Genomic DNA, 23,194 nt, shown 5'->3' on the forward strand with positions numbered 1-23,194 from the left:
TATTGCTTGCCCTGATCATGCCTCAGGTCTGCCACATTTTTTTATTTTATTTTTTACCGCACCACATGGCATGTGGGATGTTAGTTCCCTGACCAGGGATCGAACCTGCACCCCCTGTAAGAGAAACGTGGAGTCTTAACCACTGAACTGTCATTTTATTCCCTCAGATCTGCCAAATGTTGCTTGCTTTCTCAGTTCTGAAGCCCATCACCTCCCTTCACTTCTGATCCTGAATAACTGCCCCTCTACATTCCTAGACACACCTTTAACCCACCCCTGCCTCTGCCTAGGCTGAGCCTAAGTTTCAGCTCGACCAGTTTGAACTGAGCCGAACAATCCATTCAATTTACGTTAAAAAAAAATAAGCCCCACTAGTTCTTCAATGCAATAGATTTACTTTGTTCATAATTAATGAGCATTTTTTTAATTAATTGTGGTGATTAACCTTGGGGTTTTTTTTTTAAGATATTTTCTTTATTTATTTTTTGACTGCACTGGGTCTTTGTTGCTTTCTCTAGTTGTGGTGAGTGGGGGCTTCTCTAGTTGTGATGCTCAAGCTTCTCATTGTGGTGGCTTCTCTTCTTGTGGAGCACGGGCTGTAGGGCACATGGGCTCTCGTGGTTGTGGCACAGGAGATTAGTAGTTGTGGTTTGTGGGCTCTGGAGCACAGGTTCAGTAGTTCTGGTACATGGGCTTAGCTGCCCCTCAGCTTGTGGGGTCTTCCTGGATCAGGGATTGAACCTGTGTCCCCTGCACTGCAAGGCGGATTCTTAACCCCTGGACCACCAGAGAAGCTCATGAGCAAATTTTTGACTGCACAAAAAATGATAAAGTCAAAACATAAAATTGGTCCTGTCTCACACAGCATCCTTTTTGTTAGCTTCTCCCCCACTATAAGAATACTACATAAATTTGGTAGATGTAGTGAATAAGCATTTTTAATTTAAAGTTTCATAGTGTGACTTCTAAGCAGAAAGAGGCTACTTCCTTTCATCAGATGGAGAGGACAGTAGAGGCAATAGTTTAATAGGCATGGCAGGGGAAACTTAAAATTGATCCTGTGGTACCTTCAGTAAGTCATCTCTCCATTGCCTAAAATCATCTGAAACCCAGTTCAGATATTCTGTTTAGTAGCTATTGGCTTTTGAGCTCTTCTTCTTCAGGACAGGTGTAGATGTCTTAAGATCAGGCATTTCTCCTCTCTTACTTGTTCCTTTCACAACAATATCTGGCACCAAACTCAGGGCCCAGCAAGTCTCCCAAAGTCACTGAATTGAATTTATGGTTGACCTGAAGAAGGAAGAGGCTTACACTGAAAGATACAGATTCATGCACTTTTTTGGTAACACAGGAATGAAGGAAGATGTAAATAGTACCCGAGCGGAAGTGCCTCAAAGGGAACCTTCAACAACTCAGAATAGATTGATGCCGTGTCACTTTGACTGTGGGGAAAGCAAATCAAATAGGTTTAGTATTCAAAGAGCCACTTAAAACATTAAAGCTTCTACTAAGTAAATCCAGCATAATGTGTTTACCAAAAAAGTCATAAGGCATCAGATGGCAAAGTCACATGAAAAGATTCATTAGACCTACTTCATCCATCCAGAATGAGATGAACTGTGGAGCAGTTTTATCTGGACATGGAGGGTACGCAGCCTTGTCTGTATCAGACAGAAGCATTCAAAGCCATGAGATAAATGCGAACACTGTGAAACATTCTCTATGTATCATCAGAATATAGAACAACATAAGTTATAAGAAAAAAATTCTGAACAAAGTCTGAACTACTACCGCTGTCAAAATACTGGCATTGATTTTATTCACTTCTTGAGATCTAAATTGGAAAATCAAAAAGGATCAGATTGCACACAGGTCTTTATGATATGCTGTAATCAAAGACAACATAGGGTTAGAACTACAACGCATAATGGAAGATCTTGAAGGATGGAATTTGCTGATTCTGGGATGGAGAAATAAGCTGCCATTATCAGAGTGAGTTTTGTCCCACAACTTAGTGATTTATTACTCGTGTTGCCAATTCACAGATCATTGTCACGTCACTCAAACAAAGAAATCTGAAGCTTTGTAAAGAATAATGAAAATGAAAGACCTAAACTTACAAAATTATGTGCACATAAAGAAAGGGAAGGCTAATTCACTATCAAGTGTCTTTTATCTTTACTTAAAAAATACAGAGGAACAAAGAAGTGATTCTTCTCTGGGGTTATACATATAAAAAGGTTGCTTAAAATTTTAAAGAAATTAGGTTTCATAGAGAAATGTGTTCATAGAGAAAATAGAGATGCTACAGCGGTATTGAAGAGCACATCAGATGGTTCTCTGTTAGTTAATGAACTAGGTCAGGAATCTGTAAACTACTAAGAGGGTGTTTGTTTGTTTTTTAATGTTCTCTTCCCCCCTCCCTTTAAAAAAGTTTAAGTATATTGATTTACAATATTGTGTTACTTTTAGGTGTGCAGCAAAGTAATTGAATACTACATAAGTATATATCTTCCGTTACAGATTATTACAAAATACTGAGCATATTTCCCTGTACTATACAGTAGATCTTTGTTGGTTATCTATTTTATTTATGGCAGTGTGTATCTGTTAATCCTAAACTCCTAATTTATCCTCTACCCCTTCTAATAAGAGGGGTTTTGACATTTGTATATATGGTTACAGAAGTTTTTTTAGAAGAATGGTAACTCATGACATGTGACAATTATAGGAAGAGCTTGGTGTCCATAAAGTTCTATTCACACACAGCCACACCCATGCATTTACGGATGATCTGTGGTAACTTTCATGCTACAACAGCAGAGTTTAGTTGGGAGAGACCATATGGTCTGAAAATACTAAATCCGTTTATTATCTGGCCCTTTATGGGAAAAAATTGGCAACCTCTGTATTGTAACAGTATATGACATTGTTCAGTCACTCAGTCCTGTCAATCGTGTCCAACTCTTGGTGACTTCATGAACTGTAGCCTGCCAGGCTTCCCTGTCCTTCACCATCTCCTGGGGCTTGCTCAAACTCATGTCCATTCAGTGATGCCATCCAACCATCTTGTCCTCTGTCACCCCTGCTCCTCCTGCCCTGAGTCTTTCGCAGCATCAGGGTCTTTTCCAGTCAGTCATCTCTTCACCTCAGGTGGACATATCGAAACCTAGAAAGAGGACATGTTTAGAAAGAGACTGGAACTTCATATAACTTTACACCTGAAGAAAAAAATATCTACTACATAGATACACTTATCTCTATGTATACACAAAGGGGCACCCATAGATGACCCATAAAGGCAGCTAATACATCTCATGGGTGCTTTTGATAGCAGAGTAAATTCACATATTGCTTGGAAAGCTACTTATGAGGAGAGATTCACACTTGGGACAGAGTCCCTTGTCAGTTTTCTCTGTTCTCTTTATGACTGGACTAAATGGGCTGGGTTGGACTGAGCTTTTTCACAAGACCTACACAACAAGCAGAAATACCAGCATTAGGCATTTTCAAACTTAAATAGGTTGAATGTCACCAGTACCAATGAGAACCTAATAATTCCTAGCAACTTGCAACATTAAAAAAAATTAGCAGCCTCCTTGACACCATCTCACTCCCACTCTCCAGGATGCACATAAGGTTGTATGTTTTCCGACTACTTGAGGACTTGGCCAGAGAGAAAATAGAGCATGCACCAGAAAATACATTGTTGAATTTCCTGGTTATGGCTTTCTTATTTTAGACTGCTCAAGTATAAACGCAATCTTGACCTTAATATGTGTGAAAACTATATAATACAAGCAATAAACAAGCAGCCAAGCATTATATTTCTAATTGAGTCTGCTATCTTGTAGCATGTTGATTTGCTAAATATAATTTGTAGTGTTGTTATTGGGCAGAAAGCCACTGGCCACAAGCAGTCTCCCTGAGTAAAACTGTCCCGTAAAATAAAATCTTTAATACAGAAATAAATACATTGAAAAAAAATCTTTACTTGTTGTTTGCATGAATGATCCTGGGAATAAAACAATTAGTACATGGATGAAATCGATAAGTCATTGGCTAATATGGAATACTAGTGATTTCTATTGGAATTTTATCAGGTTGGAATAGTGTGACACCTCTCTGGGACCCAATTACTTAAGAGGCAAGCACCTGTGGGAAGCGAGGATTAGAAGCCCTCTATTTTTCATGGGATGAAGAAGGAGGTTTGTGCTTGGAGGACTCTGGACAAAGTGGTTGATTGCAAAAAAAGGCCACAACCCACGCCCCCTATCTCTACCTGTACATCCTTTGCAAGTTAACTTTACTGCTCCCCCCATAAGTGAAAGTGTCAGCTGCTCAGTCGTGTCCGACTATTTGTGACCCCATGGACTGTAGCCCACCAAAATCCTCTGTCCATGGAATTCTCCAGACAAACCTACTGGAGTGGGTTGCCATTCCCTTTTCCATGGGACTTTCCCAACACAGGGATTGAACCTAGGTGTCTTGCATTGTAAGCAAATTCTTTACCATTTGAGCCACCAGGGAAGCCCTGGATCTAGTTCCCTGACCAGGGATCAAACCTTGGCCCTCTGTATTGGGAGCTTAGAATCTTAACCACTGGACCACCAGGGAAGTCCCTCCCATCGAGAGGTTGAGTCTATTTTCCCACCCCTTGAACCTGAGCTTGGCCATAGGATACAACAGAACCTTTTTAAAAAATTTAATTTTATACTGGAGTATAGTTGATTAACAATGGTGCATACGTTTCAGCTGTATAGCAAAGTGACTCAGTTATCCATATACATATACCCATTCTTTTTCAGATTGCTTTCCCATGTAGTTTATTCCAGAATATTGAGTAGAGTTCCCTGTGCTATCCAGTAGGTCCTTATTGATTATCTGTTTTATATATAGTGGTGCATTTTGTTTATCCCAGACTCCTAAGCTAGCCCTCCCCCTACCTTTCCTGTTGTCTATGAGACTCGTCACTAGCCCTTGCCCTGTGAAGCTGCCCTCTCTCTGGCACCCTGAGTTTGCTGTGTAAAGAAGCTCAGGCTAGCCTGCTGGAGTCCATGGAACAGAGATGAGCCATCCCACCTGTGGCCCCTGAGACCAGACACCCTGCCAACGACTAGACAGGTGACAGACCATACTAGGCAGCCCAGACCGGAAGAACCTCTCAGCTGACACCCAGAATCAGGAGAATGAACCAGTGCTTATTAGTTCAAGCCACTAAATTTTTTTAAATAATTTATTTATTTTAATTGGAGGCTAATTACTTTACAATATTGTAGTGGTTTTTGCCATACATTGACATGAATCAGCCATGGGTGTACATGTGTTCCCCATCCTGACCCTCCCTCCCACCTCCCTCCCCATCCCATCCCTCAGGGTCATCCCAGTGCACCAGCCCTGAGCACCCTGTCTCATGCATCAAACCTGGACTGGTGATCTATTTCACATGTGGTAATATACATGTTTCAATGCTATTCTCTCAAATCATCCCACCCTCGCCTTCTCCCACAGAGTCCAAAAAGTCTGTTCTTTATATCTGTGTCTCTCTTGCTGTCTCACATATAGGGTCATCATTACCATCTTTCTAAATTCCATATGTATGCATTAATATACTGTATTGGTGTTTTTCTTTCTGATTTACTTCATTCTGTATAATAGGTTCCCGTTTCATCCACCTCATTAGAACTGATTCAAATGCATTCTTTTTAATGGCTGAGTAATATTCCATTGTGTTTATGTACCACAGCTTTCTTATCCATTCGTCTGCTGATGGCCATCTAGGTTGCTTCCATGTCCTGGCTATTATAAACAGTGCTGCGATGAACATTGGGGTACACGTGTCTCTTTCAATTCTGGTTTCCTCAGTGTGTATGCCCAGCAGTGGGATTGCTGGGTCGTATGGCAGTTCCATTTCCAGTGTTTTAAGAAATCTCCATGCATGAGACAAGTGCTTGGGCCTGGTGCACTGGGAAGACCCAGAGGGATCGGGTAGAGAGGGAAGTGGGAGGGGGGATCGGGATGGGGAATACATGTAAATCCATGGCTGATTCATGTCAATGTATGACAAAAACCACTACAATATTGTAAAGCAATTAGCCTCCAACTAATAAAAATAAATGAAAAAATAAAAGAAAATAAAATTCATTAGTAAAAAAAAAAAGAAATCTCCACACTGTTCTCCATAGTGGCTGTACTAGTTTGCATTCCCACCAACAGTGTAAGAGGGTTCCCATTTCTCCGCACCCTCTCCAGCATTTTAATGGCTTGTTATGCAGCAAAAGTTAGAGTAGGTGCTGAGGTCCTGGGTCCTGAGTGGCTCCTGCATGGGAGGTCCAACCAACAACACTGCTTTTGCCCAGAATTTGCCTGACCATGGGGGCCGTTACATACAAGCCCTCTGAAGGCTGATAGGTGGCACATTGATTACTGGGGCTTGTTGATGGGGTCCAGGGTTACCTTCGGTCACACGGGGGTGATGCAGAGTCCTAGAGGACCTTCTAGTGCTGGCAGCCACTTGGGTGAAGGCTCTTAAAATGCTGGTTGCTGTGGGTTTCCCGCCAGAATGGCTCAGGTCTGAAGCTGACACAGCCCCTGGAACTTCCCATCAGCTGAAGAGTTCTTTGTACTCCACAGCTTCTAAGGGCCCTCTGATATTTACTTATCTTTGCTGGACTTACCCTGACTCTAGGGAGACTTTTTGAAATAGCCCCAGAAACTCCAAGGACAGGGACAAAGACATAAAGCCATGTGTAGGCTTGGGGTGGGGGTGGGATACCAGGGTCTCTGGAGGCAAACGGTGCTCATGAAGGGGTTTGGCAGGCCTCAGAGGGCAGGCGTTTTCATTGATGGCCTGGGTTCTCAATTGGATTTGACCACAAATTAGCTCTGCATCCTGACCAATAAATAAACAAGTTCACTTTTTTTAGGTCTCAGCTTCCAAATCTGTTTAGTAGGGAGAACTGGATTGGATGGTGCTTGACTATCTTTGCTGGGATTCATCTCCCAGACTTTGCACCGTGTCCTCCTCCAGCCCTCACTTCGTTTGACTTTATGCCATCATCTCCGGACCCAGAGTTGTGATTTTGAAGAAGAAATGAGGCAGGCCCATTTCAGGATGAGGATACGAGCCACGTGAACAGATTTTATTCAGAGCTTGCCCAACTGATGTTAAGTGACTTCTGACAGGAGTCTGGCTAAAAGAGACCAAGAAATTGCTGGGGCTGGAAGAGGGGGCAAGCAGCCCAAGAGGAAGTCTGGGAAGGGGGCCAGATATATTATTTTGTCTTGTAAGTAATCCGCAGAGGGGCTCTCTACCCCTGACCCTGCCCGCCCACCCCCCTGCCCCACCCACTGATCAACTGATCTTGCAGCAGCACACGAGGACTTCAACCTGTGGTTCTTACTTAATTTACCTTCCTCTGTGAATTTTGTTATCCTAACAAATTTTTTTATTTCCACACTGCATTAGTACACTACTCTCAGTTTTGCAAGGGTTTGTTTCTTTTTTTAATGGGGTAAAGTGGTCAAAAAACTGACTATTTAAAAACATCACGGTTTAGCTCAGGGCTTAACAATTTTTTTTTTATGCTAAATGCTGACTAACTGTTCAAAAGTCATCAGTGGCTTCTCATCAATCGTAGTTCCAGTGGCCTGAAGGTCACTTTGGAATGGCCTTTCTGGCTGGCCTCAACTCCCGTCACTCTCACCATCACCCTATTTGTTGTCCTTGAAGTACTCCAAAATTGTGCCCACCTCATAGCCTTTTCCCCGGCTGTTCTTGGGGCCTGAAATGCTCCACTTTTTTAAAATTGAAGTATGTGTGTGTGTGTGTGTGTGTGTGCTAAGTCACTTCAGCTGTGTCTGACTCTGCGACCCCATGGACTGTAGCCCACCAGGTTCCTCTGTCTATGGGATTCTCCAGGCAAGAATACTGGAGTGGGTTGCCATGCCCTTCTCCAGGGGATCTTCCTGACCGAGGGATCAAACCCATGTCTCTTATGTCTCCTGCACTGGCAGGTGGATCTTTACCACTAGCGCCACCTGGGAAGCCCGGTTGATTTTCAGTGTTGTACTAATTAGTGCTAAAAGGCAAAGTGATTTAGTCACACACACACACACATATATATATATATATTCTTTTTTAAAAAAATGCACTCTTTCCCATTATCATTTATCATAGGATGTTGAATATAGTTCTCCCTGTGCTATACAGTAGGACCTTTTTTTTTTATCCATCCTATATATAAAAGCTTACATCCACTAACCTTGACCTCCCACTCCATCCCTCTCCCAACCCCAACCTCCATCCAAATGGAAACCACCAGTCTGTTCACTTATGTCCATGTTTCTGTTTGTAGATGGGTTCATTTATGTCATATTTTAGATTCCACATATAAGTTATATCATATGGTATTTGTCTTTCTTATTCTGACTTACTTCACTTAGCATGATAACCTCCAGTTGTACCCATGTTGCTTGCAAGTGGCATTATTTCATTCTTTTTTGGGGGTGGGGTGCTGTGTAGTATTCCATTGTATATATGTAGCATATCTTCTTTATCCATTCATCTCTCAATGGACATTTAGATTGTTTCTGTGTCTTGTGCATAGGAGTGCATATATTTTTGGATTACAGTTTTCTCCAGGTATATGCCCAGGAATGGGATTACTAGATCATATGCTGATTTTCCTTTTAGTTTTCTGAAGAACCTCTGTACTGTTTTCCACAGTGGCTGCACCACCTTACATTCCCAGCAACAGTATAGGAGGGGACACAAGGATTTCACAGACTCTCCAGAATGTTCTAATATGCAACTAGAGTTGAGAATAACTGAGCTAGAGTTGAGAATAACTGAGCTAGAGTCTCATTTCAAGTCAAAGCCCCTCGACCTTAGATATCGATGGAAACCACCTGGAGGTCTTGATTGCATCTGATTCAGGAGTGGGGAGGAGCTCGAGAGTCTGCATTTCTAAGGATGCTGAATTCCCTAAGACTCGGGAATGTATTTCCGTCTGTGCCAACTGCAGACTAGGTGCCCTGTGAGTATTTGTTGCTCACAAGCTTCCCAGTTGCCCAAGTTTCCTTTCATGGCCCTGTGCCACCACCAGTAGGTCTGATGACCTCAAATATGATGGGATGTGTGACCTGATCAAGATGTCAGGCCTGTGGACGTTATAAAAGGACTCTAAATGGGTAAACCTTTTGTATGAAGTCCTTGCATTCTGGAGCCATAGTGATGTGATCCTGGGCCAAGAACGAAGCATTCATCTCTCCTGCTATGACAAAATGGGCTCTTGGTCTTCAGATTCTTCCCCAGGGCTGTTATCATCCCCTCAGTCTTGCTGGGTTTGACATGAAGTGAGGCGGACTTCAGCCAGAGTGGTTTTCTGAGGGGAAAAAAATGGGAAAGTAAAGCTGCTGCTCTCCTTTTTGGTTTCCAATATCCTCTGTATGGTCATAAATAGCCCTGATTCCTGACATCCATACCACGAAACTAGATTTCCAGGTCTCCGCCCGTCCTGTCAACAGCTTCATCAGTTGCCTTTATAACATCTTCTTCTGAAGGCTTCTTTGTGCCACTTTATATATGTTCCCCTGTCCAGAGTGTCCTCACCCAAAAGACATCCCTCAGGCGTCCATCCCACTTAGCCAGCTGCTAAATCCAAAACGAAGTCACCCCTGGTCTGGCCCCATCTTACTCCAGCAGAGCTGATTGATAATTTCATTCCAGGGGGGCTACATCTTCTCTCTTTGCCATGGAATTTCTCCCTAATGAGGTTAACAGGGGTATTGTTGTTTCAGGGTTTGCTGACAGGAGGAGGATTTATCCTCTCCTCTACTCTTTTTCCTGACTCTGAAGAGATTTGCAGACCTGAAATCTGCAGTGCCTCTAGGTCACATGGTAATTTAAAACTGATGACTTGAAAAGAGAAGGGAGATGAAGACACTGTGCTTGGATGTGTCCTTTTACAGAGAGGTATTGTAATTGGTGGACAGTATTCTTTCATGCAACTCTTTCGAGAAAAAAAACACACACGGTGGTTTAGGGGTCTACTGTGATGACTTTACCAGCCAGCTATTCATTGGCACTCTTTCTGAGTATAGAGACAGAAGATGTACAATTTACTGATTAGAAGAGGGCTCATGAAGGTGCTAATTAAAATCTTAGAACAGTGCGTGATTCCATCTTGTAATGCTCAAAACCGGGCAAAACCACTATGCTATTAGAAGTCAAAATAGAGCTTACTGTGGGGTAGGGGTTAGTGACTGGAAGGAAGCATAATGAGTGCTTTCTGGGGTTCCAGTGATGTTTTATGTCTTGATTCTTTTCCTTGGACCCTGTTCACTTTGTGAAATTTCATTGATTCACTTTGTGAGATTTCATTGATTCACTTTTGTGAATTTTCATTTGTGTGCTTTTCTCTGCCTACCATACTTCATTAAAAAGTTTACATACTTCATTAAAAAGTTTACTGGTAAATATCCTACAATTATGAACAGACTTTAAAATGGTTTCCTCTTTATGAATGGATCAGAAGTTCAACAAATCAGTGTGTGAAAATGTATTTGAAAGTCCGTTGTTCAGTTAAAGGCCAGATTCCTCCCCCACCCCTGCCAAAATGTACATTTTCCCCCTCAGACTTGAGTGCCCTGTGTGTGTTAGTCCTCTTCCTGATCCTAACAGCTTTGCTTTGATTGTGCGTAATGCTGGAAAAGCTTTCACTTGGAAGGAGCTGTAACCTTAACAGGCTTCTTTATCTGGTGGATGAATTATATCCTAGATACGTGCTCACATCGAAGTATGCAGCCTTCCACCAGTCATTAGTCACAGAAACCACCCCAAATCTCAGTGACAGGGCTCACCATCAACAGCTGCAGGACAAGACGAGGGACCTTTGTGATCAAGCCTGGTGCTTCCTGGATACTAATGATATCTCCACACAATGGATCCGCCTTTGCTTACCCGGTTAAAGAATGAATCAGAATGTTGAGACAGATTAGCCTGGGGCCGGCTTTACTCAGCTAGGAACAAACTAGACATAACAGATGAATTGGTTTTTTTTTTTCTTCCTCTTGTAAATGTATTTATCTAATTTCTGGAAGGAGTATTCCTTCATGTGGTTCATGAATCACAGAGTACAAATAGTATGCAGGGAATAGTATTTCTCCACTTCTCTCCTCCATCAATCAGTGTCCACCCCTACCGTCCACTGTTGATAGTGGCTTTGTTGCCAGAGACTTGTAGTGTATAATAAAAAAAAAAAAGACCCAGAAAATATCAATAAGAGGATTTCCTCAGGCTCCTATGATCACTGACAACTCCCCATTTTAGGACTGTGCCACTCAAAGTGTGGTCCTCAGAACAACAACATCAGGCTCACTTGGCAGTTTGTTAGAAACAGAGAATCTCAGGCCCTAGCTCAGACCCGCAAATTGGAATCTGCAATTTAATAGGATCTCCAGGGTATGTAGCACCCTAAGGTGTGAGAAACGAGGCTTCAGGGGAAAGGGATCTTGTGTGTCAAGATGGGTCTACAAAGGTGCCCAACTTATCCTCAAGGAGTTCTTTGTTCTTTGGAGGAAAAATGAATTCAATAGATTCTCATCAATCAATTTTGTGACAGTTTTCTCAAAGGTTTTTCTCTTGTGCACATGAATCTCATCTTGTGTACATATAATGATGTGTAATTGTCTTCAGCAGACATTTAAGACTCTGAACCCTTGCCCTGGTTTTAGCTTTTGAGGACTCTTACCTGAGCATGTCAGGACCAGAACATTGGGTGACTGAGTGTTGAGCAATGGACACACTGTCTTGTTTTGCTCTGAGGATTTGGAGCCAGAGAGTTATCAACATATGAAACAAAGGAGAGAAGTCACTTTAAAATTCTTACTGCCTCTTAGAAAGAATATATTGATAATGTGTATGACTTTTACTAGAGGGAAGAAATTCCATGAGATGGTTACCTCTTGCCTTGACATGTGACCTTTTTGCTAGTCAAGATTGTTATTCTTGTTCAGTCTCTCTGGCATGTCCGACTCTTTGCAACCCCATGGACTGCAGCATGCCAGGCCTCCCTGTCCTTCACCATCCCAGAACTTGCTCAAACTCATGTCCATCGAGTCAGTGATGCCATCTAACCATCTCATCCTCTGTCATCCCCTTCTCCTCCTGCCTTCTATCTTTCCCAACATCAGAGTCTTTTCCAACATCAGAGTCTTTTCCAGTGAGTCGGCTCTTTGCATCAGGGGGCCAAATATTGGAGCTTCAGCTTTAGCATCAGTCCTTCCAGTGAATATTCATGATTGATTTCCTTTAGGATTAACAGATCTGATCTCCTTGCAGACCAAGAGACTCTCAAAAGTCTTGTCCAACACCACAGTTCAGAAGCATCAATTCTTCAGTGCTCTGCTTTCTTTATGGTCCAACTCTCACGTCCATATGTGACTACTGGAAAAACCATAGCTTTGACTATCCGGACCTTTGTTAGCAAAATAATGTTTCTTTTTAATATGCTGTCTAGATTGGTCATAGCTTTTCTTCCAACAAGGAGGCGTCTTTTAATTTCATGCTGCATTCAGCATCTGCAGTGATTTTGGAGCCCAGGAAAGAAAGTCTGTCACTGCTTCCATTGTTTCCTCATCTATTTGCCATAAAGTGATGGGACCAGATGCTATGATCTTCATTTTTTTAATGTTGAGTTTTAAGCCAGCTTTTTCACTCTCCTCTTTCACTTTCATCAAGAGGCTCTTTAGTTCCTCTTCGCTTTCTGCCATAAGGGTGTTGTCATCTGCGTATCTGAGGTTATTCATATTTCTCCTAGCAATCTTGATTCCAGCTTGTGCTTCATTCAGCCTGGCATTTCACCTGATATACTCTGCATATATGTTAAGTCAAGATTATTGGTGTGAGACATTTTTTGCATTGGTATAATTATTCTGGTTTCTTCAAGAAGGGACATACTGAAACTTAAAAGAATGTTTTTAGTATATTGGAGTATAATTGATTTACAATGATTTTTTAGTTTCAGACATACAGGTAAAATGATTTACTTATACATATATCTAATGTTTTTCATATTCTTTCCCTATTTTCCCTATTTTTCATATTCTACAGAATATTTAGTAGAGTTCCCTGTGCTATACAGTACATCTTTGTTCATTATTTTATATATAGTAATGTGTATATGTTTATCCCAAATTCCTAATTTATCCCTCCCCCTGCCTTTCACCTTTGGTAACCATAAGTTTATCTATTTCTGTTTTGTAAATAAGTTCATTTGTATCATTTTTCAGATCTCACATATAAGTGATATGATATTTGTCTTTATCTAATTTACTTCATTTAGGATGATAATCTCTGGGTCCATCTGTGTTGTTGTAAATGGCATTATTTCATTCTTTCTTATGACTGAGTAATATTCCATTGTATATATGTACCACCTCTTGTTTATCCTTTCATCTGTTAATGGACATTTAGGTTGCTTCTGTGTTGTGGCTATTGTGAATAGTGCTGCAATGTGCTAGGTGCATGTATCTTTTCAAATTATGATTTTCTCCAGATATATGCCCAGGAGTAGAGTTGTTGGATCATATGGTAATCTATTTTTAGTTTTTAAAGACACCTCCATACTGTTTCCATAGCAATTCCACCAATTTACATTCCTACCAATAGTGTTGGAGGGTTCCCTTTTCTCCTCACTCTCTCCAGCATTTATTGTTTGTAAATTTTTCATGATGGCCATTCTGACCTGTGTGAGGTGAGACCTCATTGTGGTTTTGATTTGTATTTCTCTAATAATTAGCAATGTTCAGCATCTTTTCATATGCTTTTTGGCCGTCAGTAGGGACATACTGAAATTTGACACACTTTCTCACTTTCTTTTCTCTACTTTTTGAAGTTCTTTCCTCAAGAAATATTAGCCACTGGGCACACCCTTATACTCTGGAGGAGAAGGGGGCGACAGAGGTTGAGTTGATTGGATGGCATCACTGTCTCAATCGACATGAGTTTGAGCAAACTTTGAAAGATAGTGAAGACAGGGAAGCCTGGTGTGCTGCAGTCCATGGGGTCACAAAAAGTCAGACATGACTTAGTGACTGAACAGCACCTTTGTACTAGGCTTCCCTGGTGCTCAAATGGTAGAGAATCTGCTTGCAGTGCAGGAGACTTGGGTTCCATCCCACGCTGGGAAGATCCCCTAGAGTAGGGAATGGCCACCCACTCCAGTATTCTTGCCTGGAGAATCCCATGGACAGAGGAACCTGGCAGACTACAGTCACTTTCACACCCTTATACCACTTAGCCATTTACCTCTACTCCTCTCGATTTCCTTCACTGCAGTTAACAGTCATTGAGCATCTGTTACAGTCTGATGTTGAGAGTTTTTCCTAATGATTTCAGTTTTTTAAAACTTTGTTGTGGTATGAGCACTTAACATGAGCTCTCCTCTCTTAACAAGTTTCTAAGCGTATGATACATTTCTGTTGTCTGTAAGTACGCTGTTGACAGCAGCTCTCCAGGGTTTATTCATCTTGCTTAACTGAAGCTTTGTGCCTGTCAAATGAGTTCTCATGAAATTATTAGTATAATATACATACCAAAAAGTGCATAAATCATAAGTGCACAGCTCAGTGAGGCTTCAAAAGCTGATCACACACTGGAAACCAGCACCCAAAACAAAAATCAGAGCAGGTCCAGCCCCTCAAGAGCTCCATCACGCCTCCTTGTAGTCAGCATATGCCTGTGTGGGTCAACACTATCTAACTCCTAATAGCATATGAAAGTACCACTTGCCTGCTTTATGTAGATGGCACCCTACAGTCTGCAGTCTTCCATCCGGGTTCTTTTACTCAATATTGTGCTTGTGGTATCCAACTGCATTATGTGATCATTCATTCTCCTAGCTGTCTTAATTTATCCATTCTTCTGTTGGTGATGATTTTGTGGCTTCCCATTGGAAGCTATCATGACCAGCACTGCTAAGAAAATTCCTGCACATGCCTCTTCATGAAAATACGTAAGCTTTTCTGTTGAGTATGTACCAAGTACGAAAATTGCTGTGTGATGCTGACTTTTTAAATATATCACAGCGGATTAGTTTGTGCATGTAAGTACCAAAGAAGCAAGGTATGTGATTAGGCAGAGAGGCATGCATTCAGATATCCTAGCCCAAGAATAGGAGCTGAGATCTTTTCTCCCCGACATGCAAAGGGAACTTTCTGCCTCCCAGCGATTTCTGAGCTCCTACCTGCTTCTAGCCTTCCAAGGATGCAGTGTTGATTGCTTTAGTTTATTTTATGGTTTTAATGAGATCACCCCACTGCTGAATAGCTTTTCCGAGCATGACACATCCTGGCTCCATAGTGAGAACCAAGTTAATTCTCAGCTGTGTGCCAGCGGCAGCTAAAAAATTGCTCTTCATGAATTTGTGCTTTAGAATCTCCGTCCTTGAGGGGAAATAGTGGAGGCAAGATAAGCCATCAGTGAAGGAGTTGGTCGTGTGCATGCCTTCACTAAAAGCTCTGCCTGGCCCTTAAATAGCTCTGTGGTAAACACCCTCTTCCTAGAGGGCCTGGAACCCCCACCACTTAAGCTAGCATTTGAGGTTAGACCACTGAGCAAGAGCATGCCTCAGGAAGGCCACTGCTAAAATGTACTGGTTCCCGCAGGGAAAGGGAAGCTCTTAACTGTCCCCCAGGGAGATAGTAAGTCAGAAACTTGGCAGTCAAGAGAAGTCAGTACTTGGGGCATGGGAACCAGAGGGTTTGATGGAGGCAGCCTGGCTAGGAGACTATAGCAGTGGAGACTTGAAGAGAAGGCAAAAAATTTGGGGGTAGTGGTATGAAGAGCCTCAGGCTGGAGGGGTTTGTGGTGAGGTCTCCCACTGTACCACCTTGAAGACCATCTGGGGTGAAAAGAACACCCACGAGCAAAATGTCTGCGGAGAAGCCCCTGGGATCTTTACAGGTCTGCCCCTCTGACTCTCGGATTTCATCTGATGCATAAGAACCAGTTTTGATCTCTAGATTTAAATATCTTTGCTGCTTGTACTTTCCTTATCATGCTAATCTTATTTGGAGATATTTTAGCTATTTCTTCTGAGAGAGGGTAATGGGGCCATAATTTGATGCTCTATTCTCAGCTCTAGGCTGTTCAAGTTTTTTTATGTTAAATTTATCGTACTTTTCTCTATATTCATACATATACATTATATATATATTATATATGCATATATATATAGTGTTTGATACCATTACATTCTGCCACAACAGAGATTTTTCAAGGAGAGGAGACACATTCTTGGAGAATCACCCACATTGAATGGACTTTAAAAATCTTTATTGTTTCTCTGATTATAAAAGAATGCATGTGCATAAGAAATTCAAATTTTACCACCAACAAGTAGAAACTAAAAGCTCTGCATACCTGGCGTGTATGTTAAAGGTACTGTTAAGAAGTTAGAGATGACTTTTGCTCATGTTTTTTACATTCAAGGGCATATTAAAAAAATACTCTGACTGCTTTTTATATAACATTCCACACATGTATTAAATCCATTTCCCATGACACATGGCCTGCTTGGCCAGGAGATGTGGTGGGCCTTCCAGGGAATGGAACAGAGCCTTCCCTTCTCCTCTTTTTTTTTTTTTCTGACTCCTTCTCCATCTTGCACTAAGATTTATAAAGCAAAGAAAGAGACTATGAGAAAGAGACTACACATGCAAAGAGATCTTAATAAAATAAGAAATTTAAAATGTTCACAAAAGACTGTACAAGAATGTTCATAAGTTCTCCTCCTAAATAGCCCCAAACTGGCAGTGGTCCAAATTTCCATCAGTTAGAGAATGGATAAAGAAGTTGTGGCATATTCATACAATAGAAGACCTCTCAGCCATGAAAAGGAAGAATCCACTGATCACGCAGCATCATGTAAGAAGCTCAAGAACATTTTGTTGAGCAAAAGAAGCCAGAATTAAGAATACATACTATGTGATTCAATTTACATGCAGTTCTTTATTAAAAAAATACTTATTTATTTATTGGCTATGCCAGTTCTTAGTTGCAGCCTGCGGGATCTTTAGCTGTGGCATCTGGGATCAAACTTGGGCCCCCTGCACTGGCAACGTGGAGGCTTAGCCACTGGACCACCAGGGAAGTCCCCATTTATGTGCAGTTCTGAAATAGCCTAACCTAATCTCTGGTGATACAAGTCAGGGCAGGGGTTGACTGGGGTCAGGACTGGGGTTGGGTGTGGACAGGGATTGGCTCCAAGCAGGTGGCGCAAGGAACTTTTGGGGATGATGGAAATGTTTCATATCTCATGTGAAGTGGATTTCCATGGGCATGTACAGTTGTGAAAATTCATCACCGTGTCTCCTTCTCATCCGTGCCTTCTATCACATATCAGTTACAGTTCAGCAAAAGTCATTTTAAAAGCATGCCATCGTATGTGAGGGGGACACACGGTATATGGCTCTGTTATGAATTAAGAGGCATGCTCCCAGTTTCAACTGCAGCGGTAGGGACTGCAGTCACTCGCCCCTCACTGCTGCTGCTACCTTCTGCCTCAGACCTTCTCCAATACGAGGATCATGCTGGATCATCACTGAAGCACTGCCCAAGGGTTGCTGTCCCTGGAGGCCACCCTTAAGCAATGGGGATCATCAGCCCATGGATAAGTAATATACCAGCCTGCCAGGGGAACAGTGCTAGAAGGTCTTCAGCAGGCTATTCAGGGGTCTTGGTGGGATTGAGTCCTTGAAAACGGATTCAAGCATCCTTACACTGGCTCTTTCTTCCCCATCTGGCTCCCCCTTAGCATTCACGCTCACACTTTGGAATTCCCTCCCCAATAAATGGCCTACACTCCTGTCTCAAGCTCTGCTTTCTGAGAAACCCAAACTAAGAATGTCACCATGGTGGCAGGAGAGGAAGTTGCTGTGGTCCATATTCCTGCATTCCCTTGCCCCTTTATTCCTCTCTCCTGTCTCCTCTGACTTAAACATTTCTCTGACTGTATTTTAGGAAAAATAGAGGAGAAGGAAGATGCATTAGAGGAGGGTTAGTAAGAGAAATCTAAGGTGTTTTTGTTGTCATTGTTGTTGTTTTTAGCAAATGCTTCTGAGAATCTCTGGGGAAGTTTATGATGACTGTACACAACTCTATGAAAACACTAAAAACTGTTGAATTAGTGTACTTTAAAATGGGTGGACTGTATAGTATGTAAGTTATCTATCAGTAAAGTTGTTTAAAAAAATTAGTCCTGGTCCAGGCAAAGGAGTGAGCACTGATTTTAGGAAACAATTTTCTCCTGTTTTAAATTTGGTTGGTAAAATGTCAAGGATCATAAATAGTGGAGAGAGAATAGTACACCTGCCCTCATATATTTTTCCCAGATGCCCTGTTTTCTGAACCTGTTAATGAAATTATTTAATAAATATCTAAATAGTAATTAGAACTGTGTGCATCTGGAAATGCAATGATGAGTAGGAAGTCACTGTTCCTGTCTCTTGGAAATTAGAATCTACTGGAAAAAAAAATAACAGAAAAGGGGGCAAGAAATGACAGATAAGATGCTTAGAAATGGCATAATAGTATAAATTCAGTTCTTAATTCAGAAAAAGAAATATATTTCTTTTAAAAAGAAAGCAATGTGTGGAATGGGGCACTCTGATCTGAGAGCCTTGAGGCCTTACACTTTTTGTGGGTAGAATTGGACAGAGCCCCTCCACTTTTGAGGTTCAAGGATGTAGCAACTGGTCTAAGGCACAAAGATGGTCTATAACAGAGGCTCATGTATTAACGGTATTTTCTTTATTTTTAAAAAATACTTTCATATTATAACGCACTTAAACAGTATTTCTTTATTTTTTTTCTTTTTTTTTCATTTATTTTTATTAGTTGGAGGCTAATTACTTTACAATATTGTAGTGGTTTTTGCCATACATTGACATGAATCAGCCATGGATTTACATGTGTATTTTTGTCTGCACTGGGTCTTTGTTGCTGCACATGAGTTTTCTCTAGTTGCGGCGAGGGAGAGCTACTCTCCAGTTGTGGAATGCGGATTCTAGGGCCTGTGGGCTTCAGTAGTTGTGGCTCACAGGCTCCAGAGCATGGGCTCTGGAGTAGTGTGGTGTAGTTGTGGTGAACAGGCTTAGTTGCTCCGTGGCATGTGGGATCTTCCCAGACCAGGGATCGAACCCATGTCCCCTTGCGTTGCAAGGTAGACTTCCAACCACTGGACCTCCAGGGAAGCCCTTAACTATATTTTCTGATTTTATCTCTTCTTGATGCTCTGACATCTGGGGCGTGGATGACAGGTGACCAGAGGGGAATTATTCTTCCCATGATCAGTTCATTTCTAGGGATAGCAAACAGCCTTTCATGTGCAAACTAACCAGTCCAGACCACAAACAACCCCATCTCTTCAATCTGGCCTTAGATTCCCAGCTAATATTCCCCTGCCCTCATCACCCCAGGGCCCCAGTATCAGATCACTCAAGGCAGCCCGTCCACCCCAGAGCCTGCAGAAATGATTCAAACTAGCCAATCCTAAACCAGCATACCCTGCCTTGCCTTTATGGGCAAGGCTTCTCCCCACATTTCCCCCTCACCCCCTCTGCTTCCTGATCAACCCTGGTCCCTCTTGGTGTGGCCCTGCATGGCAGGACGTGGCCCTTCCTCTGGGGTTCAGTGGCAGTCATCTCCCAGTCTCTTGGTCTCAGCATACACCACCTGAATAATACTGAACTCACCCTTGTCAAACAACTCACTGTAGGTCAGGACAAGTCTTCACAGAGGAAGAGAACTGGAAGTCTGTACAGGTGGCTCCATTTTTGCCCAGAGCCTGAGCATTTGGAGGGAAGATTCGTTCTGCCTATAAAATACAGGGAATAAGCAAGATGGATTCAAGCATGCTGATAAGCATCCCTAGAGATTCTTAGAAATGTTTGGTTTAAAAAAATTGGGCTTTCTTCTAATCCACTAAGTGGTCAGGACTCCAACATCAACTTAACATGTCATGAATTCCAGGGAATTTGTTAAAAACAACTTTACATTTGGATAATTAGATAGCGTTATATGCTTAAATACTGAGACACCACTGGGTGGATTTTTTTAGTTTTAATTTTTTTTAAACCAAAAACATTTTGTATTTGGGTATAGCCAATTAACGATGTGGTGATGGTCTCAGGTAAACAGGGAAGGGACTCAGCCATACATGTACCTGTATCCTGAGGGGATTTTTTTTAAAGCAGTCACATTTTCTTCTCCTTTGATTTATTGTTTTCTAGTTATGAATAATACATTTTCATCGTAAAAAAAGAAAAAGCTACCCAAAATACTCTGAGAGAAGGAGAAAGAGAAGGAAAAAAAGATGAAATTTCTCTATCATATAATAACTATCATCATCATTTCAGGTTCTGAGAAAAACTCTCTCTCCCAATACTTGGTACAACACAGAGCTGTTTCTGGGGAAGAGATGGGTGAATATCCTCAGGGACCAAAGGGTCTTCTGGGAGAAAAGAAACTGTGATCTCTGTCTCTCTTCTTTCATGGTTTGAAATGGTCCTGATGGAGTTTTGTCCCTGGCAAGGACATGAAAGGCCCCAAAGGGACTCACCACCACAAGAGAAGAAGCCTTGATGAGTGATCGGGGTCCAGTACCAGGCCCTCCATGTGGGCGGATGAGAGATTGTTTCTGACACAGGGTGTGTGTAGTCCAGGCTGAAGGTCTCTCCTGATAAAAGATGCTTTAGGGGTAATAACTGAGCATGTGTATGTCAGCTTGGTTAGAGTTAAATAATTGGCTAGAGTGCTATTGTCCTTCGTTGAGGATTACCTGTGGCCTGCAGAGGTCTGTACCACAGTACGGGTCACAGCTTATAGTGACTTTATGGGTGCCACAAAATGAGAGGCCTGTTAGGGATTGGACAAAAAATATCTAACATTTCACTCCAAGTCTGAGTGTGTCATATGCCTTTATTTAACCCTATCTACTTATTTAACCCTCACAACAATCTAATGAGATGGTTACATTAAAAATTAACTCTCGTTCATCTGTTCATGGACATCTAGGTTGCTTCCACATCCTGTGTGTGTGTGTGTGTTAGCATCTCAGTCATGTCTGACTCTTTGTGACCCCATGAACTACAGCCCACCAGCCTCCCCTGTCCATGGGATTCTCCAGGCAAGAATACGGGAGTGGGTTGCCATTTCCTTCTCCTGGGGATCTTCCCAACCCAGGGATCGAACCTACGTCTCTTGAATTTCCTACATTAGCAAGTGGGTTCTTTACCACTGTGCCACCTGGTCCTAGCTATTATAAGTAGTGCTACAATGAACACTGGGTTACATGTGTCTTTTTCAATTATGATTTTCTCAGGATATATGCCCAGTAGTGGGATTGCTGGGTCATATGGTACTTTTATTCCTAGTTTTTTAAGGATTCTCCATACTGTTCTCCTTAGTGGCTATATCAATTTTTATTGCCACCAACAGTGTGAAAGGGTTCTCTTTTCTCCACATCCTCTCCAGCATTTATTGTTTGTAGATTTTTTGAAGATGGCCATTTTGACTGGTGCAAGTTCAGTTCAGTTCAGTTGCTCAGTCTTGTCTGACTCTTTGTGACCCCATGGACTGCAGCACACCAGGCTTCCCTGTCTTATCACCGACTCCTGGAGCCACTCAAACTCATGTCTATCGAGTCGGTGATGCCATCTAACCATCTCATCCTCTGCCGTCCTGTTCTCCTCCTGCCTTCAATCTTTCCCAGCCTCAGGGTCTTTTCCAATGAGTCACTTCTTCGCATCAAGTGGCCAAAATATTGGAGTTTCAGCTTCAGCATCAGTCCTTCCAATGAATATTCAGAGTTGATTTCCTTTAGGATGGACTGGTTGGATCTCCTTGCAGTCCAAGGGACTCTCAAGAGTCTTCTCCAACACCACAGTTCAAAAGCATAAGTTCTTTGGCACTTACCTTTCTTTATGGTCCAACTCTCACATCTATACATGACCACTGGAAAAACCATAGCTTTGTCTAGACAGACCTTTGTTGACAAAGTAATGTCTCTGCTTTTTGATATGCTATCTAGGTTGGTCATAGCTTTTCTTCCAAGGAGCAAGTATCTTTTAATTTCATGGTTACAGTCACCATCTGCAGTGATTTTGGAGCCCAAGAATATAAAGTCTCACTCTTTCCATCGTTTCCCCACTTGCCATGAAGTGATGGGACCAGATGCCATAATCTTAGTTTTTTGAATGTTGAGTTTTAAGCCAACTTTTTCACTCTCCTCTTTTCACTTTCATCAAGAGGCTCTTTAGTTCCTCTTCGCTTTCTGCCACAAGGGTGTTGTCATCTGTGTATCTGAGGTTATTGATATTTCTCCCAGCAATCTTGAATCCAGATTGTGCTTCATCCAGCACAGCATTTGACATGATGTACTCTGCATATAAATGAAATAAGCAGAGTGACAATATATAACCTTGATGTACTCCTTTCCCAATTTGGAACCAGTCCATTGCTCCATGTCTGGTTGCAACTGTTGCTTCTTGACCTGCATACAGATTTTTCAGGGGGCAGGTTAGGTGGTCTGGTATTCCCATCTCTTGAAGAATTTTCCACACTTTGTTGTGATCCTCACAGTCAAAGGCTTTGATGTAGTCAATAAAGCAGAAGTAGATGTTTTTCTGGAACTCTCTTGCTTTTTCGATGATCCAACATATGTTGGAAATTTGATCTCTTCCTCTGCCTTATCTAAATCCAGCTTGACTATCTGGAAGTTCAGTTCAGGTACTGTAGATGCCTGGCTTGGAGAATTTTGAGCATTACTTTGCTAGCACGTGAGATGAGTGCAATTGTGTAGTAGTTTGATCATTCTTTGGCATCGCCTTTCTTTGGGATTGGAATGAAAACTGACCTTTTCCAGTCCTGTGGTCACTGCTGAGTTTCCCAAATTTGCTGGCACGTTGAGTGCAGCACTCAATATGACTGGTGTGAGGTGATACCTAAAGAAGCTGTGGTACATATATACAGTGGAATATTACTCAGCCATAAAAAGGAATGCATTTGAGTCAGTTCTAATTAAGTGGATGAACCTAGAACCTGTTATACAGAGTGAAGTAAGTCAGAAAGAGAAAAACAGATATTACATATTAACACATATATATGGAATCTAGAAAAATGATACTGGTG

The 23,194-nt window shown here is 41.8% G+C and overlaps 1 long non-coding RNA gene across 1 annotated transcript; it reads left to right on the forward strand.

Moving 5' to 3' along the window:
• The first annotated feature begins 936 nt into the window (after positions 1-936).
• LOC122690781 lies at positions 937-12,143 on the forward strand. Its single transcript, XR_006340101.1, has 3 exons — positions 937-948; positions 1,998-2,001; positions 12,001-12,143. It is a non-coding gene; the product is annotated as an uncharacterized LOC122690781 (long non-coding RNA).
• Positions 12,144-23,194: the final 11,051 nt, after the last annotated feature.

The sequence above is a fragment of the Cervus elaphus genome, chromosome X, assembly GCF_910594005.1.
Source record: "Cervus elaphus chromosome X, mCerEla1.1, whole genome shotgun sequence".
NCBI lineage: Eukaryota > Metazoa > Chordata > Mammalia > Artiodactyla > Cervidae > Cervus > Cervus elaphus.